Source organism: Vombatus ursinus, unplaced genomic scaffold, assembly GCF_900497805.2.
Source record: "Vombatus ursinus unplaced genomic scaffold, bare-nosed wombat genome assembly UNPS02004677.1, whole genome shotgun sequence".
In the NCBI taxonomy this organism is placed as follows: domain Eukaryota; kingdom Metazoa; phylum Chordata; class Mammalia; order Diprotodontia; family Vombatidae; genus Vombatus; species Vombatus ursinus.
The window spans coordinates 2,906,766-2,924,235 of NW_020944455.1; positions in this window are offsets into that span (position 1 = coordinate 2,906,766).

Here is a 17,470-nt window from a genome sequence, read left to right on the forward strand (position 1 = left end):
ATCTAGGAATCGATGTCCAATAGACATCTTAAACTCAACATCTCCAAAATTGAATTCATCTTTCCTTCCAAATCTTCCATCCTTCCTAATTTTGCTGTTACTGTCAATGGTACCACCATCTACCCAGTCAACCACACTTGCAACCAGGTGTCATCCTGGACTTTGCATTCTCATCTTCCACATCCAATCAGTTATCAGTTCCTATTGTTTCTGCTTTCATAATAGCTCTCCCATAACACCTCCACTCTCTCCTCTCCTCTGACACTGTCACCCTGTTGCGGGTCCTTATCACCTACATCTGGACTATCGAAATAGGTAGTTGGTTGGTATTCCAGCCTTGTCTCCACTCAGGTCTGACTGTGACGCCTCCAGCGTGCACGCGCGTGCGCACACACACACACACAACTCCAGTAGCTCCCTAGCACCTCTAGGATCAAATATAAAACACTCTAATGTTCAAAGCCCTTTGTATCCTGGCCCCCAACTTTTCAGTCTTCTTATACCTCTTGCCTCCCCTGCACGTTCTGCAATCCATTTATACTACCCTCACTCTTCTCAAACAGGACACTGCCTCCTGACTGAGCGTTTTCACTAGCTGTCTCCCTCACCTGGAATTCTTTCCCTCATTTCTGTCTCCTGACTTCAAGTCCCAGCTAAAAGTTCACCTACAAGAAGTCTTTTCCAATCCCCCTTAATGCTAGGGCCTTCTTTCTGGCGATTATCTCCAGCATATCTTGTTTGTCCGTAGTACTTTTCCTGTTGTCTCCCTCATTAGACTTTTTGAGCTCTTTGTGAGTAAGGACTGGTATGGGCCTTTTTTGGGGGGGGGGGCATTCTTTGTATCCCCATTGCTTGATAGGCTCTTATGAAATGCTTGTTGACTGACTTAAGTAGAGACCAAGGTGAGAATGCAAAGACATGAGGCAAGAGGTAGAACATCACATATAGGGAACAGTTCATGAGGGGAAGTCATGTGAAATTAGTCTGCAAAGATGGATTGTAACTACCTTATAAGGGATTTAAATTCCAAGTGAAGAACATGATTCTTTGCCCAGGGGGCATTGAAGAACCAGTGAATTTTGAGAGGGTCAGTGACATGGTCAGGCCTGTGCTTTAGTTGTATTAATTTGCCAGTCATATGAAGAATGGGCTAGAGGGATAGGTGAGAAGCCAGCTAGGGTATTTCGGTGGTCTGGTGGAGAAATGTAATAAAGAACTTAACTAGGGTAGAGACCATGTTAATCGAGAGAAGCAGTTGGATGAGAATTGTTTAGGTGGAATCAAGATTTGTTAACTGATTGACTATTGGGGGTGGAGAAGTGAATAGTCAGGGATGACTCCAAAATTAGAAATCTGTGTGACTGGGAAGATGATGGTACTCTTAATAGAAAGTAGGATGATAGATTTTAGAGACAGAAGGAACCCAAGTCCAACCTTCCTCATTTTATAGGTGAGAAACTGAGGCTCAGAGTCCTAGGTTAAGTGACAACCAAGGTCACATAGGTTAGGTAGTAAGAAGCAGAGACAGACATCAAGGCCAAGTCCTCAAAACGTTAATTCTAGCTCTCCACTATTCCGTGATGCTTCTCCAATTTAAGACTTGTTAGGGGGGGTAGGAGGAGGTAGGGAGGCAGTACAGCTAATGAATTCCATTTTGTATAGGTTCAGTTTGAGTATTCAAGTGGAAATGTCCAGCAGACATTTGGTGATGAGGCTGGGCTGATTTAGATTTGGGAGTCACCTACATAGAGGTGAAAATTGAACCTATGAGAGCCAACGAGCAGTGTGGTATAAGGGGAAGTATACCAACCAGAGATTCAAAAAACCTAGGTTTGAATCCTGCCTTTGATATTTACTGAATGCCCTTGACCACGTCAGTTCACTTTCCTAGGCCTCAGTTTTCTCACTTCTAAAATGTGGAGTTGACCAGAGCAGGGCCTTTTTTGGATCCTGGACCCCTTTGGATAGTCTGGGGAAGCCTATAGATCCCTTCCTAGAATCATGTTTTTAAATGCATAAAATAAAATGGATTATATAAAATGGATTACAAAGGAAACTAATTGTCTTGAAATAGTTAATAGTTGTCAGAATATTTTTTTTAAAACCACAAAATCGTGGACCCTAGGCTAAGTGGACTCTGAAGGCCCTTCCAGCTTGAGGGCTATTATCTAATGAGGTCACCAAGAAAGTATATACAGAGTAGATGAAAGCTCAGGACAGAGACCTGGGAGCCACCCTCACATAGGGGTATCTGGTGGGGGTGGGGGGGGGGAAGCTAGGTGGCACAGTGGATAGAGCGCTGGCCCTGAAGTCAGGAGGACCTGAGTTCAAATCCGACCTCAGACCAAACACTTGACACTTACTAGCTGTGTGACCCTGGGCAAGTCACTTAATCCCAATTGCCTAACACCCCCCTCCCCCACAAAAAAAACCAAAAAAACCCCTCACAATATAAGGGTGTCTGGACGTGGATGATCACCCATCCAAGGAGAGTGAGAAGGAGCAGTCAGAGAGTAGGAGGATCAGGAAGGGAGAGAGCTTGTCATGGAAACCCACAGAGAAGAAGATCCAGGAGGAAGGAATGGGCAACAGTGTCAAAAGCTTCAGAGTTCAAGAAGGCCAAAGATTGAGAAAAGGCCACTGGGTTTAGTAATCGAGAGCACTGGCAGATTGAGTTAAGTGGTGACATGAAAAGCCAGATTGCAAGGAGTTGAGAAATGGAGGGGCATGAGAAAGTGGAAACCATGAGTACTGCTGTTAGGGTAACGAAGTTTTTTCCCTTTTCTCAGACCTCGTGGGGAATGTATAAGAAAACAAAAGTAAAATGAATGGCTTCCCTTTGATTACCCAACGGTATTAAGGATCATGAGAAAAAGCAGAGCTGCCAGCAGGCCAAAACGGGCCTTGACACAAAACGGAATGCAGCACACACATCGGGCAGTGCTCTCTACAGATACTGTACGTCTTGAATGAGGATTGAACTCTGGTTCCAGGGTCTTTGATGAGGACTCTGGCTGTTGAAGCAACCACATACTCCCTGGTGGTCAAACAATGACATGGCATTAGAGCTATTTCATCTTAGTTATGGTCAGCAGTCAGGTGTTACCTGCCTAATCTGGTTTCAGGGTGACCCATCAGTTCTGACCCCTTGGTAGCTGAACCGTGATGACATCCACCGCTGCCAGGATATTGCTGTTTCTCATATGAGAAACTAGCGGTAACAAGTTTCACACAGCTGAGGTTTTTTCAAAGCAACAGAGGGTAGGGTTAGTCTTTCATGCCAAGGCACAAAAGGACACACCCCACGTTGAGACAAAAAAAACCATACAGCCCTTTCTGACCTCAGACCTGTTTAGATGGCCACTCTCTTGATCTTTCTTGATGTATTGTCCTTGTACCACATTTTCTTTTTGCCCCTTGGGTCCCACCCTCTTACAGGGATCTCCCAGGCCTTCAATGAGCCACCTATCTCTGGTCTTTTATCTTGGTATCTTTTCAAATGGTGTTTTATGAATGATTATGATTAGCTGTCTTAATAGTTATACTGTAATGGGGGCTGTGGTGACAGCCACGGTGGGATTTGAAATAGAAGTGGGCTCACAGGTTTGGGAGCTACTTATTGTGGGAATGAGCATGTAGAGATCTCTATTACTCCTAAGATATGTAAAAGACTAGGCTATTGATCTACAGGACAGAGGGACCGGAAGGGTGTGAGTTCTAGAAAGGAAAGGCTCAAACAGTTTAAAATCCAATGTGTATCAAAGCAGGGATATCAGCAGAAGTTCAGGGGACAAGATGGTCAGTGCTGAAGAGGTTGGCCACGAATACCAGGTAATTAGTCTTGGGGACACAGGTTTATGAAAAAATTCAAAGGGACTGAGGGGACAGACACAGGGAAGGATCCTGGTCACCTGAGCTGAAGACATGGATTACAAGGGGTGGACTTAAGCACAGGGTAGCAAAATCAGAGCCCAGTCAGGGAAACTCAGGAACCCTGTGGCCTGGGACTAGCAATGCTGAGTGGGGTTTGACCAGTAAATGAGTAATTCAGGGCTCCCTCAATTGCTCCTGCCTGGAGATAGAAATGATTTTGATTGCCTGTGATAGGACTTCTCTATGGCCTTAGCTTCAAAGGATGGAAGAGGTAGTCAGTGAACTAGGCACACTATATTCTCAGATATTCAAAATTAAATATAATTGACATATTTCTTGTGGTTGCCACCATTGAGTTATACAAGTTTGCAGCCTTAGAGTTATCCTCAAGTCTGCCCTCTCCTTCATTTCCCCCACCCCACCCCAATATTCAGTTATGTCTTGGCATGTCTACCTCCATAGCATCTCATATCCAACCTGTCCCTGCTCACGTAACTTCTGCTGTAGTTCAGGCCCTCACCATCTCTCATCTTGTCTATTGTGATATTGATTTTCCTGTCTCTAGTCTCTCCCTTCTTCGATCTGTTCACACACCTGGCAAAGCAATCTTCCAAGAATCTTCCATCTAGAATAAAATACAAACACCTCAGCTTGGCATTTTGGGAGCTTTTTTTAAAAATTATTTTCAGATAGGCATTCTCTCTCCCCCAGCACCAATTGAGAAAGCAAGAAAAACAGAACTCCTGATACAAATGTATAGTCAAGCAAAACATTTCCTGCATTGGCTGTGTCAGAATTTTTTTTTTTTTTAAAGCCTCAGTCTGCACTCTGAGTTCATTATTTCTCTATCAGGAGGTGGGTAATATGTTTCATTCTGAGTCCTCTGGAATCAGTGTTATTGCATTAATCAGAGTTCCTACATCTTTCAAAATAGTTTTTCTTTGTAATATTTTTGTAACTATATAAATTGTTCTCCTGGTTCTGCTCACTTTCTTCTGCATCAGTTGATACAATTCTGCCCAGGTTTCTCTGAAACCATCCTCTTCCTCATTTCTTACAGCATACAAAAATATTATATCATATTCATATACCACAGCTTGTCAGCCATTCTCTAATTGATGGGCAGCTCCTCTGTTTCTGATTCTTTGCCACCACAAAAAGAGCTCTCAGCTTGGCATTTGCTGTTTGGCTCTGAGTTACTTATATGCTATCTTCCACTTCTGTGCCTTTCCTTAGACTATCCCCTATTCCTGGCATGTACTCCCTCCTTAGCTCCATGAATTCCATGCCTCCTCCAAGACTTACATGTGAAGCCCTACCTGATGTCCTGTGGTGCTTAGTGCCCCTCTCCTTCAAATTATCTTACATTTACTTAGGGTACATCCATACTGCATCTCTCCTATCACCCACTCTCGGGAAAACATAAGAACATAAATCAGTTTTTCTGTTTCCCTAGCAGCCAACAGTGGTTTACAGAGAGCAAGTGTGTAATAAAAACTCATTGAATTAAAAATTTATAGGGGCAGCTAGGTGGCACAGTGGATAGCATCACCTAGCTGCCCCATGTGAAGGTGATTTTAAAAGTGGACTTCCAAGTGACGGAGGTAGCAATTGGCTCAGTAGACATGCAGGTGCTTAAGTCTTAGGAGCCTAGGTATACTTGCCATAAATTTTTTTTTGTCTTTTTTTTTTTTAAGGCAATTGGGATTAAGTGACTTCCCCAGGATCACACAGCTGGTAAGTGTCAAGTGTGTGGTCTGAGGTCAGATTTGAACTCAGGTCCACCTAGCTGCCCCTATAAATTTTTAATTCAATGAGTCACAGGTGAAATATAAGAGACACTTATCTAATAAAGGTCTAGAGGTTTTAGTGGACAACAACCTCAATATGAGTCATCAGTGTGATATGACTGTCAAAAAGACTAAATCTTGGGCTTCATCAAGAGAGGCAGAGCTGCCAGGAATAAGGAGGTAATAATCCATCTGCACTCTGCCTACCCTGGTCAGATGACATCTAGAGTATTGTGTTTAATGACATCTGGGCACTATAGTTGAAGAACATTACCCTCCTCTGGACACTGCAGCTTATCAGCAAGGGTGGTGAACAGTCTTGAGTTCATTGTCTCATGTCATAGGAAGGTCAGGTGAAGGAACTATGATAAACCTGGGGTAGGGGAAGCTTGAGGAGGGTGAGCGGGTAGCAGTGAGACATGGTAGCTGTCTTCAAGTAGTTGGAGGATTACAGTGTGGAAGAGGAAATGGAATTGAAGGAGAAGCAATGGGCAGATTTAGGTTTGATGCAAAGGAAAGCATCCTCACAAACAGCTATCCCAAAGTGGAATGGACCTCCTGGAAAGATGGCAAGTTCCTCCTGGTCAAAGGTCTGCAAGCAAAGGCCAGATGACCATTTGTAGGTGATGCTGAGGATTCCTGAGGATTGGAATTGGCGGCCACTGAGGTCCCTTCTAACTAAAATTTTGAGATTCTTTGTTGGGATTGTGATTAACATTCATAAAAAGAGTGCGCAACAACAGTGAAATCACAGATCTTGAAGTATGCAGTATATCAATTCAGTAAGCACACACTCTCCAGGTGCTGGGGACACAGAGACAAAAGTGAAATAGCCTCTACTCTCAAGGATGTTACATTCTAACCCGAGCAGAAAGGTGCACATATATAAGGTGAAGAGAACATATAACTTGAATACAAGATCATCTTGGGGGTTGGGAAGGCAGTAGTAGCTGAACAGACCAGGGAAGGCCTTATGAAGAATGTGGAGGTTTAGCTGACTCTTGGAAGAACCCAGGAATCCCAAGAGGCATATAGAAGTAGAGAGAGCATTCCAGGCCTGGAGGGCAGAGAGTGCAAAGGCACCGAAATGACTGATACATCATCCTATGCAGAACAGCAAAAAGACTGGACCATAGAATACACAATAAAATGGAAGAAGACTGGAAAAGTAGGAAGGAACCAAATTTTGAAGAGCTTTAAATGCCAAGCAAAGGCGTTTATACTTGTTCCTGGAGGCAATAGAGGGCCATTGGAATTTGTTGAGTGTGGGGTGACATGATCAGACCTGGTCTTTAGGAAAATCACTGACAGCTGTGTGGAGGATAAATTGGAGTAGAGAGAGACTTGAGGAACAGTTAGAAGGCTATTTCAATAGTCCAGTTGAGAGGTAATGAGGGCCTGAACTAGGGTTGTGGCTATGTGAACGGAGAGAAAGGTCATACTTGAGAGATATCATGGAGATAGAAAAGACGAGATTTGGCAACTAGTTGGATATGTGGGATGAATGATGGTTAGGAGCTGAGAATGACACTGAAGTTGTAAATCTAGGTAACTTGAAGGATATCCTTGCTAGAAATAGGGAAGTTCTGAAGAAGGATAGGTTTTGGGGGGGGTAAATAATGAGTTCTGTTTTTGACATGTTGAGTTAGTGATGCCTATGGGACATCCAAGAAGCAGCTAGATGTCATAGTGGTTAGAGTGCCAGTTCTGGAGTCTGGAAGACTCATCTTCCTGAGTTCAAATCTGGCTTGGTTTGCCGGTATACTGGATTGGCCATATACTGGAGTGGTTTGCCATTTCCTTCTCCAGCTCATTTTACAGATGAGGAACTGAGACAAATAGGGTAAAGTGACTTGCCTAGGGTCTCACAGCTAGTAAGTGTTTGAGGCCAGATTTAAACTTAGGAAAATGAGTCTTCCTGACTCCAGACCCAGTGCTCTATCCACGGCAGTGCCACCTAGCTGCCCTACCTAGTGGGTAATATTCACTACCCATTGGTTATTCTGCCAGGCTGTGGACTCTTGTTGACTTTGCAATGTACTAAAATTCCTAGATTGTTTTTAATGGAACTCTTATTTAACCACATCTCTCCCATCTTTTCTTGTAAAGTTTTAGTTTTTTTAAAAACTCAAGTATAGAAGTTTTTATCTGTTCCTGTTACATTTCATCTTATTCAATTTGGCCCATCGTTCTAGTCTGCCAACATTTTTTTAGAGCCTGATCCTTCCATCTAACATTTTAGCTCCCCCTCCAAGATCCATGCTATTTGTATATTTGATAAGCATGCTCTATGTCCTCTTCCAAGTCAGTGATAAAATCTTGGGACAAGCACAGAGGCAAAGACTGTATGACCTTCCAATAGAGACCTCCTTGCTCTTTGGATCTAGCCATTCAACCAGATCTGAAACCACATAACTACCCCTTTCTATTTTATTTTATTTAAAAGTATGTGGAAGAGACCAAGATGGAGGAATAGGTATTTTCTTCAATCCCCATGTAAACCTCTCCAAAATAAGAATTATGCACAAGAAATAAAGTAATTTCAGTTGTCTCCACAGTCTAAGACAGTGATGTCAAACTCAAATAGAAACAGGGCCATTAAACCTATACATAAGGATCCCTACAGGTGCATGTTGATTTAGAAAACTATATAGTAACATTATCTATGTTCTAGTGTATTTTTATTTATTTTGTTAAATATTTCCCAATGACATTTTTTTTTAGGCTATTGAGGTTAAGTGACTTGCCCAGGATCACACAGCTAGTAAGTGTCAAGTGTTTGGTCTGAGGTCAGATTTGAACTTAGGTCCTCCTGACTTCAGGGCTGGTGCTTTATCCACTGCGCCACCTAACTGCCCCTCCCAATGACATTTTAAGCTAGTTTGGGCAGCACTAGGGAATGTTGCTGGCTGCATGGGCCAGTGGGCCTCATATTTGATACCTCAGGTCTAAGACATCAAGAACCCTAATGAGGTTAACAATTGAACTAACAGCAGAGAAAGCTAATCTCTAATCCCTAATTTGCTCATTCAGCATCCCTTCCCCAGCAGTCCCCACCTTCTGGCAAGATGGCACAACCCAATCCCCTGGGATTCATTCAGCAATTTCCTTGCTGCAGCTACTGCTGTTGCAATCTCTGTCAGCTAACTTCCTGCGCCTGCCCCCTCTCCCCACCAGCCCTGCCCTCACTCTACTATTCTGAGGCACCAAGGCAGCAAGCCATAGAACTCAACTCTGCCCTCCCTCTCTACCTGTGCAGAGGAGGTGGAGACACAAGAAATTGAATGCTTGCTTTGCCTAGAGTGGTAGTGTCCCAGTTGTGTTGCAATAGTACTCAGCCAGAAAACTAAGGAACAGAGGGAAGTGGGGCAGGGCACCAGTATACATGGGGAAGGAGGGAAGCTCCACTGAGCCTGAAGGAAAGGGGATTGGCATCCAGCTGAGGCCAGTTCTGTCCCCTGAGGAGTCACTCGGGGTAGAGACAGAGGCCAGAGAAAAGTGAATTACCCAGTATGAGAGGAGGCTGTGATGATTTTGAGGTTTAGCTCTTGGGGGATCAGCCATCAAAGGACAAGAAATGGGAAAGCAGCCAATAGGGAAGTGTAATGAAAAAAGACAAAAGTACCAACTATCTCAGGAGGAATACAAAAAAAAAAGTTAAAAACCTTGAGCACAAGCAGATAAACCAACAGGGAAGAAGAAATGTGGCCTCCAGTTAATCCTAATGAATCCCAACATCTTCAAATAAATTTTGTAAAGGAAAGGGAAATGAATCAACACCTGAAGAGGCAGAGGGCCCTGTGGATTGTACAGAGTGTGGAACCATAGCGGGATGTTCCCAAACCATTTTAGGAAAGAAATAAGAATTGTGAAAGCAGAATTTACGGCCTGCACAGAAATAATTGGCAGAATACAAAAATTTGAATCCACAGTGGCAAATCTTACCAAAGAAACAAAAGAGAGAACAACTGACTGGAATGCAAATACGCAGAAGTGAGAACGATCTAGAAGAAGAGAAGCAAAAAGCAAAATCTTGATCTTGAAGACAGGATGTATACAGACAACTTAAATATAATAGGTCTCCCAGAAGAACACAACAAAACAAAAAACCTGAACACCATAATGCAAAAATAATACAAGAAATCTGCCGAGAAATTCTGAACACAGAAAACAAAGTGCCAATTAAATGAATCTGCAGATTGTTCCCAGAGAAAAATTCCTTTGCTGCAAACTCCAGGACACATAGTGCTTAAATCGAATCGTTCCAGTGATAGACAATGAACTCTCCAAGACCTTCAAATACAGTATAAAGTAAAGGAAATTCAATGGACACAAAACTATTTCATACCAACCAGAAACTGCAGAAGAGAATGGAAGTGTGTTCAGAAGAGCAAAGGTCCTTAAGATGTAACCCAAGCTAACATACCTTGTAAAACTGAGCCTAAATGACCAATGAAAAAAGATGAACATTCAATAAAAGAGAAGCGTTACTACAAAGAAAACCAGACCTGAGCATATTATTTGCTTTGCAAACATCCCAGACAACAGAAATGTTAAGGTAAACAAACAAAACAACCAAAGAAAGCACAGATAATTAAATTACCCCAGAAAAAAAAGGGGAAGAAAACTAGAAAGAGAAAGACACCTATGGTGTTAAAAACAACAACAATAGCAGAGAGAACATGGAGATTTCTTTCTACTGTATGCAAGGAGAAAAGGCTGGAAGTAGAACTTAAATGGAAGAACTGATGGTGTAGGAACAGGCCTGAAAAACCATGGATACCTTACCTATGGGGGAATCAATGTGTTTTTCTAAATGGGGTTAAGCTGCAAAAGGGGAAGTACATAAAAAGGGAGAGGAGCAGAACAATACTGAAAGGAGTATGTGATGTACTCTAATCAAGTTGGTGGTAAACAGTGGAGAGAAAATAACTCCTGTAGTCCCCCAGGAAGAAAAAGGTCTACAGGAGAATGAGTGTAACAAAGGGAGGAATTGGAATAGGAGAAAAGAAAGAGGGCAAAATCTCCATTAAGTGGTGGGAGGGGGTCCCCTTGAAATGCACCCATGAGGATGGGGGGGTTCTATAACGGGAGATGGGAAACTTACAGTGGGTGTAATCTACTGGCATTTGATGCTTAGACCACTCATCTTACCTCAGGAGAAGGAGAATCAGAGCTCCTGGGGTCAGCTAACATCCAAAAGAGTATGGAACATGGACCCAGAGAGGACATTCCATGAAATAGGGGAAAACATGGTCATGGGGAAGGCAAAGAGTAGTAATGAACTGCATGATTAGGGACAGGAAAAGTCCTATCATGGGGCAGTACTTCTAGTCTCTGTATCGCTGGCAGGAATTGGTATTTGTAAGAATGAGGCACAACAGGAAAAAAAAAAGGCCATGGAGCAAGATCTACAAGGTAATAAATTTAGAGGAGGAAACTCAAAATAGGACCTCAGAAGCTTTGGTTCCATGAGGAATACAGATGAAAGGAATAAATAAGTATAAGGACCATAATTTAAAGAATAAAAGTCTAAGAAAGGAAAGAAAATTATTGAAGAGAATGAGGGAGAGAAATCTTTTATAGAAAAAGGCACAGAAAAAAAATTTTAAAACACTAATAAAACAAGTTGAAGGGTTGGATTGGGGAGGGGAGTGGATTTTATTTGACTACCTAACAGAAAAAGAAGGGGAAGGATTAGATAAGTAGATAAAAGGAAGATGAATTAATAAGTTAAACGAAACATCAAAACTAGGGGAAAGGATGACAAGAGGGGAAGAAGGTTTGAAAATGAGAGGGAAGAGAGTCTGTAGTAGATTAAACAAAAATAACTGAAAAGGGCAAATACCATCTTTCAGAGGGACCAAAAAATTCCTAATTTAGGGCAAAAAATCACTATTAGAGACAGATGGAGGAAAATATTAACTTTAAATATGAAGGGACTAAATAATCCAACAAAATTTTACAAGTGACAGATTGGAAAAGAAAACAAGATCTCACAATATGTTGCTTGCAAGAAACACATCTAAAAGCAAAGACATATAGAGGCTAAAGATGAAGGGCTAGAGCAAAATTTATTAAGGATCAGGTGATATTAGCAAAAAGCAGAAGTTACAATCATGCTATCAGAAAAGCAAAATTCACAACGTAATTCACAACATGAAAAGAGATAAACAAAGAAATTATATTATGCTGAAGGGAACCATAGACTACAAACCAATATCAAAATTAGACATATGCTCCAAATACCTTAGCACCTAAATTCATAAAGGAAAAATGAACTGAATTACACAAAGAAATAGATAGTAATGCAATAGCAAGACACTTTAATATCCCTGTCTCAATTTTAGACAAATCTAACAGGAAGATAAACAAATTTAGAATTGAACAAATTCCTAGAGAAACTATAACTAAAAGAATGCAGTCTTCTAAATGGGACTGCTAAAAAATATACATAATTCTCTGCACTGCATGGAACTTTTACAAAAATTGACCACGTGTCAGGACGCAGAGATGTTGTAAATAAATCTTAAAAAGGCAAAAATAATAAATACATCCTTTATAGACTATTACACGATAAAATAGTAATCAATTCAGGGAGCACAACAAAAAAATACAGTCTCTAATGGAGATTTAACAAGGAAATTCTCCATAATGAGTGGATCAGGGCAGCTAGGTGGCACAGTGGATAGAGTGCTGAGCCTGGAATCAGGAAGACCTGAGTTCAAATCCCAGCCTCAGATACTAACTAGCTGTGTGACCTTGGGCAAGTCATTTAACCTCATTTGCCTCAGTTTCCTCATCTGTAAAATGAACTGGAGAAGGAAATGCCAAATCATTCCAATATCTTTTCAAATCCATCCTCAGACACTTGATACTTACTCACTGTGTGACCCTGGGCAAGTCACTTAACCCCAATTTCCTCACAAAAAAAAAAAACAACCCAGCATAAATAAATAAAAATAATGGGTGGATAAAAGAACACATCGTAGAAACAGTAATTCTATGAAAGAAAATGGTAATGGTGAAACAACATACCAAAACTTCTGGGATACAGCTAAAGCAGTCCTAAGGGGAAAAATTTTATTCCTAAAAACATACATTAAGAAAATAGAAAAGAAGAGGATTCACAAACTTAATATGCACTTTTAAAAATTAGAAAGCCAATAAATAAAAATAAGCACAAAAGAGGAGATATTAAAAATTAGGGGAGAAATAAACTGGAAACCAAGTAGACTATGGAAACACTAAACAAAATTAAAAGCTGGTTCTTTGAAAAGACTAACATAATTGATAAATCCTTAGAGTTAAAAAGAAGAGGGCAGAAAATCAAATAAAAAAAATAGCGAACAATCAAGATGGAATCACAATAAATCCAGAAGATATTTTTAAAATTATCTGAACATATAGTGCCCAGTTATATGCTAACAAAACTGAGAACACAAATAAGAGAATACCTTCAAAAATATAACATACTCAAGCAAACAGAAGACCAAAAGGTGATCTTGAATAGTCTAATATCATAAGAATGACAGCTACTTGGGAAGGAGCTTCCAAGGGAGAAGGAAGAGGGAAGAAACTTCTTGGCCCTGATGAATTCACAGGAGAAATCTATCAAAATTTTAAACAAAAAAAATTACCAGTAACACACAAATTATTCTCAAAAATTGAGAAAGAACTCTACCTAACTCCTTTTGTGAGGCAAATATAGAGAAAGGGAGAATAGCACTTTCAAACCTCAAACTCTTTTATAAAGCAGTAGTCATCAGAATCATTTAGTATTGTTTTAAAAATAGAGAAGGAAATCAATGGAGCAGACAAGACAAGGGAGAATCAGAAACAACCCAACTTAATGATCCAGCATTCAATAAACCAGAAAACAGATTACTTACAAAAGCATTCCTTATTTGATAAAAACTGATGGAAAAACTAGAAAGCAGTCTGGCAGAAATTAAGCTTAGACCAACACTTTACACAAGGTTCCACAATACATTCTAAATGAACATATGAGAGGTTTTTTCCTCTTTGATTATATTTTTTATTCATTTCATTAAATATTTCCCACTTACTTTTTTTTTAAATTTTAACATTCATTTTTAAAAATTTTGAGTTCCAAATTTTGGAATTTGGAACTCCCACCCTCTCATCCTTCCCCCACCCATTGAGAAGTCAAGCAAAATAATATCAGTTATACATGTGAAGTTATGTAAAACATATTTCTGTATTAGCCACGTTGCCACAACAACAACAACTACACATACGCACACGCACACAAATGCAAGAAAAATAAAGCAAAAAAATTATGCTTCAATCTGCACTCAGAGTTCATTATCTTTCTCTCTGGAGGAGGATAACATTTTCCATCATGGATCCTTTGGAATTGTCTTGGATCATTATATTGTTGAGAATAGCTAAGTCATTCACAGTTGATTGTGCAATATTTCTGTAATGTTCTGATTCTGCCTACTTCACTTTGCATCAGTTCATATAAGTCTTTACAGGTTTTTCCAAAACCACTGCCCTCATCATTTCTTACAGCACAGTCATATTCCATCACATTCATATGCCACAATTTGTTCAGGTATTCCCCAATTAATGGGCATCCCCTCAATTTTCCATTCTTTGTCATCACAAAAAGAACTGTTAGAAATATTTTTGTACATGTCAGTCCTTTTCCCTTTTCTTTGATATCTTTGGGATACAGGCCTAGTAGAGATGTTACTGGGTCAAAGAGTATGCAGTTTTATAGCTCTTTTTTTGGGCATAGTTCCAAAACGCTTTCCAGGATAATTGTATTAGTTCACAACTCCACCAACAGTGCATTAGTGAAATGGATACATGAGTTTAACATTAAAAATCAGACGATAAATATGTTAGAAGAGGAGATCATATAGCTTTCACACCTATGGGTAGGAGATATATTTTTGGGGGGGGGTAGGGGAGAAGTAATAGGGGTTCAGTGACTTGCCTGTTTGACAACAGCTAGTAAGTATCTGAGGCCAGATTTTAACTTGGGTCCTCTTGGCTCCAGGGCTGGTGCTATATCCACTGTGCCACTTAACTGCCCCCTAGGAGATACATTCTTAACCAAACAAGGAATAGATGCGATTCTAAAAGATAAAATAGATCCTTTTTACATGAAACTCAAATTTATACACAAAGTTAATGCACCTAGATTAAGAAGGGAATTGAGGGAAAAGCTCTTTATAATGAAGTTTTTTTTAGATAACGGTTTGGTATTTAAGACATAGAGTGTTCCAAAAGTCTCAATTCCAAAAGCTTAAAATGGCACTAAGATTTTGGGGACATAATGTATAAATAACATATGCATATGTGTATACATATGTATATTGTATACACATATATGTTGTTGTCTAGTCATTTCAGTTGTGTTTGACTCCATTTGTGACCCCATTTAGGGTTTTCTTGGCCAAGATACTGGAATGGTTTTTCATTTCCTTCTCCAGCTCATTTACAGATAAGGAGACAGGTAAACAGGGTTAAGTGACTTGCCCAGGGTCACATAACTAGTAAGTGGCTGAGGCTGGGTTTGAACTCAGATCTTCCTGACCCCAGGCCCTGCACTCTGTCCACTGTACCACCTAGTACATACATAATATATGTGTAACCAAAAGCCATTCCCTAATAAATAAGTGGTCAAAGGATATGAACAAACAGTTCTGAAAGAATTGCAAACTATTAACATCTTTATGAAAAAATGTTCTAAACCACTAATGATAAGAGAAGTGCAAATCAAAATAACCCTGAGATACACCTTGTAAATTGGCAAAAATGACTAAAAATGGAAACAGCCAATATTGGAAGGGTTGTGGGAAAATAGGCACAAGAGTACATTGTTAGTGAAGCTGTGAAGAATGCAATTTGGAATTATGCAATAAAATAACTAAAAGTCATCTTTTGACATAGAGATTCTAGTCATGAATATGACTCCCCAAGGAGGCTGTAGATAAGGAGGATTCCCCGGATACCAAAATGTAGCACACTTTTTGTGATGGCAAAGAATTGGAGACAAAGTAGGCGCTCATCCATTGGGGAATAATGGCTAACCTATGGTCCATGAATGTAATGGAATATTATTGTGCTATAAGAAATAATCAATATGACAAATACAGAGAAACATGGAAAGATTTGCATAATCTTATGCAGAGTCATTAGCATCAAAGTCAGCGCAATGACTACAACAATATAAATGGAAAAATCACAAAACAATAAAAGATGAATATTGCAAAATTATAAAGAATAAGCATGGCTCCAAGGGAGAGATATAAGAAGGGACCCCCATCCTACTCCTTTGCAGAGGTGGGAGGTTCACAGGTATGATACATTATATGTGTCTTCAGACTTTTTCAATATATTTATTTATGTTGATTTTTCTCTTTTTTCTTAAAATAATATTATTTGTTATATGATCTGACTTTCTCAAAGGAGAAGGGGAAAGAATACTGGAAGAAATGTTGGTGATGTGTATGTATATGTGAGTATGTGTATATATAGTGTGTATGCACATATATACACATACATAATGCATATATCACATACATGATAGGTCATTTGATCCTACCATATCATACTCTCTCTCTCTCTCTCTCTCCCTCCCTCCCTCCCTCCCTCCATATATATACTTTATCTATCTATATAGATATATCTCTATACTTATCTATCTATAAAGGGAGCACATATGATAGAATCCAGTGATCTAGTATATATGTATGTGTCTCTAGCACTATCTATACAGAGAGAGATCACATATCATAAGATCCAACGACCTAGTATTTTCCTGAGGAAGACAGCCCAAGAATGATAAAAAAAAAAACCTGAAAACTCTCAATAAGAAAATTATGAAGATACAAGAAGAAATGATTCAGATAAGGAGGGGAAAGGGAAAATAGCATGATTTTTAACATTTTGCTGAAATCTAGGGATAGTATGTTTATTATACTCCCCTGACTTACCAGCCTAGTTTACTCCATCAAAAAGGGAGTTAGGAGGGGCAACTAGGTGGCGCAGTGGATAGAGCACCGGCCCTGAAGTCAGGACGACCTGAGTTCAAATCCGGCCTCAGAGCAAACACTTGACACTTACTAGCTGTGTGACCCTGGGCAAGTCACTTAACCCCAACTGCCTAAAAAAAAAAAAAGGGGAGTTAGGGGGCAGCTAGGTGGCACAGTGGATAAAGCTCTGGCCTTGGAGTCAGGAGGACCTGAGTTCAAATGCGGCCTCAGACACTTGACACTTACTAGCAGTGTGACCTTGGGCAAGTCACTTAACCCCAATTGCCTCACCAAAATAAATAAATAAATAGATAGATAGATAGATAAAAGTAAAAAAGAATCTGGTCACATGTCATCAGTAGGACACAACAGCAAAAAAGAGAGAAAAAAAAAGTAACGCTTAAAAAGGGAGTTAGTCCAGCACAACCTGTTCTTAATGAAGCCATACTGGATTTCAGTGATCACTGTTTCCTAAGTACTCACAAATCATTCCTTTAATAATGTCTCTTAGAATTTTGTCAGTACTAGAAATCAAATTCACCAGTCTAGAGTTTACGGAATTCACCCTTGTCCCTTTTTTGAAAATTGTGACAAATGTGTCCTCCTTCAGTCCTGCGGCACCATTTCCCACATCATCATATGACTTATCAATCATAATCATTTATTTTGTATGAGCCTGGTGACTTGTGATGTTTGAGACCAGCCAGATTCTGTCTGGCCATCTCCTTACTTATCTTGGATTTCTACCACGCTAAACATTGTGTTCTAGCTTTCTCAGTCCAAAGATCATTCTCC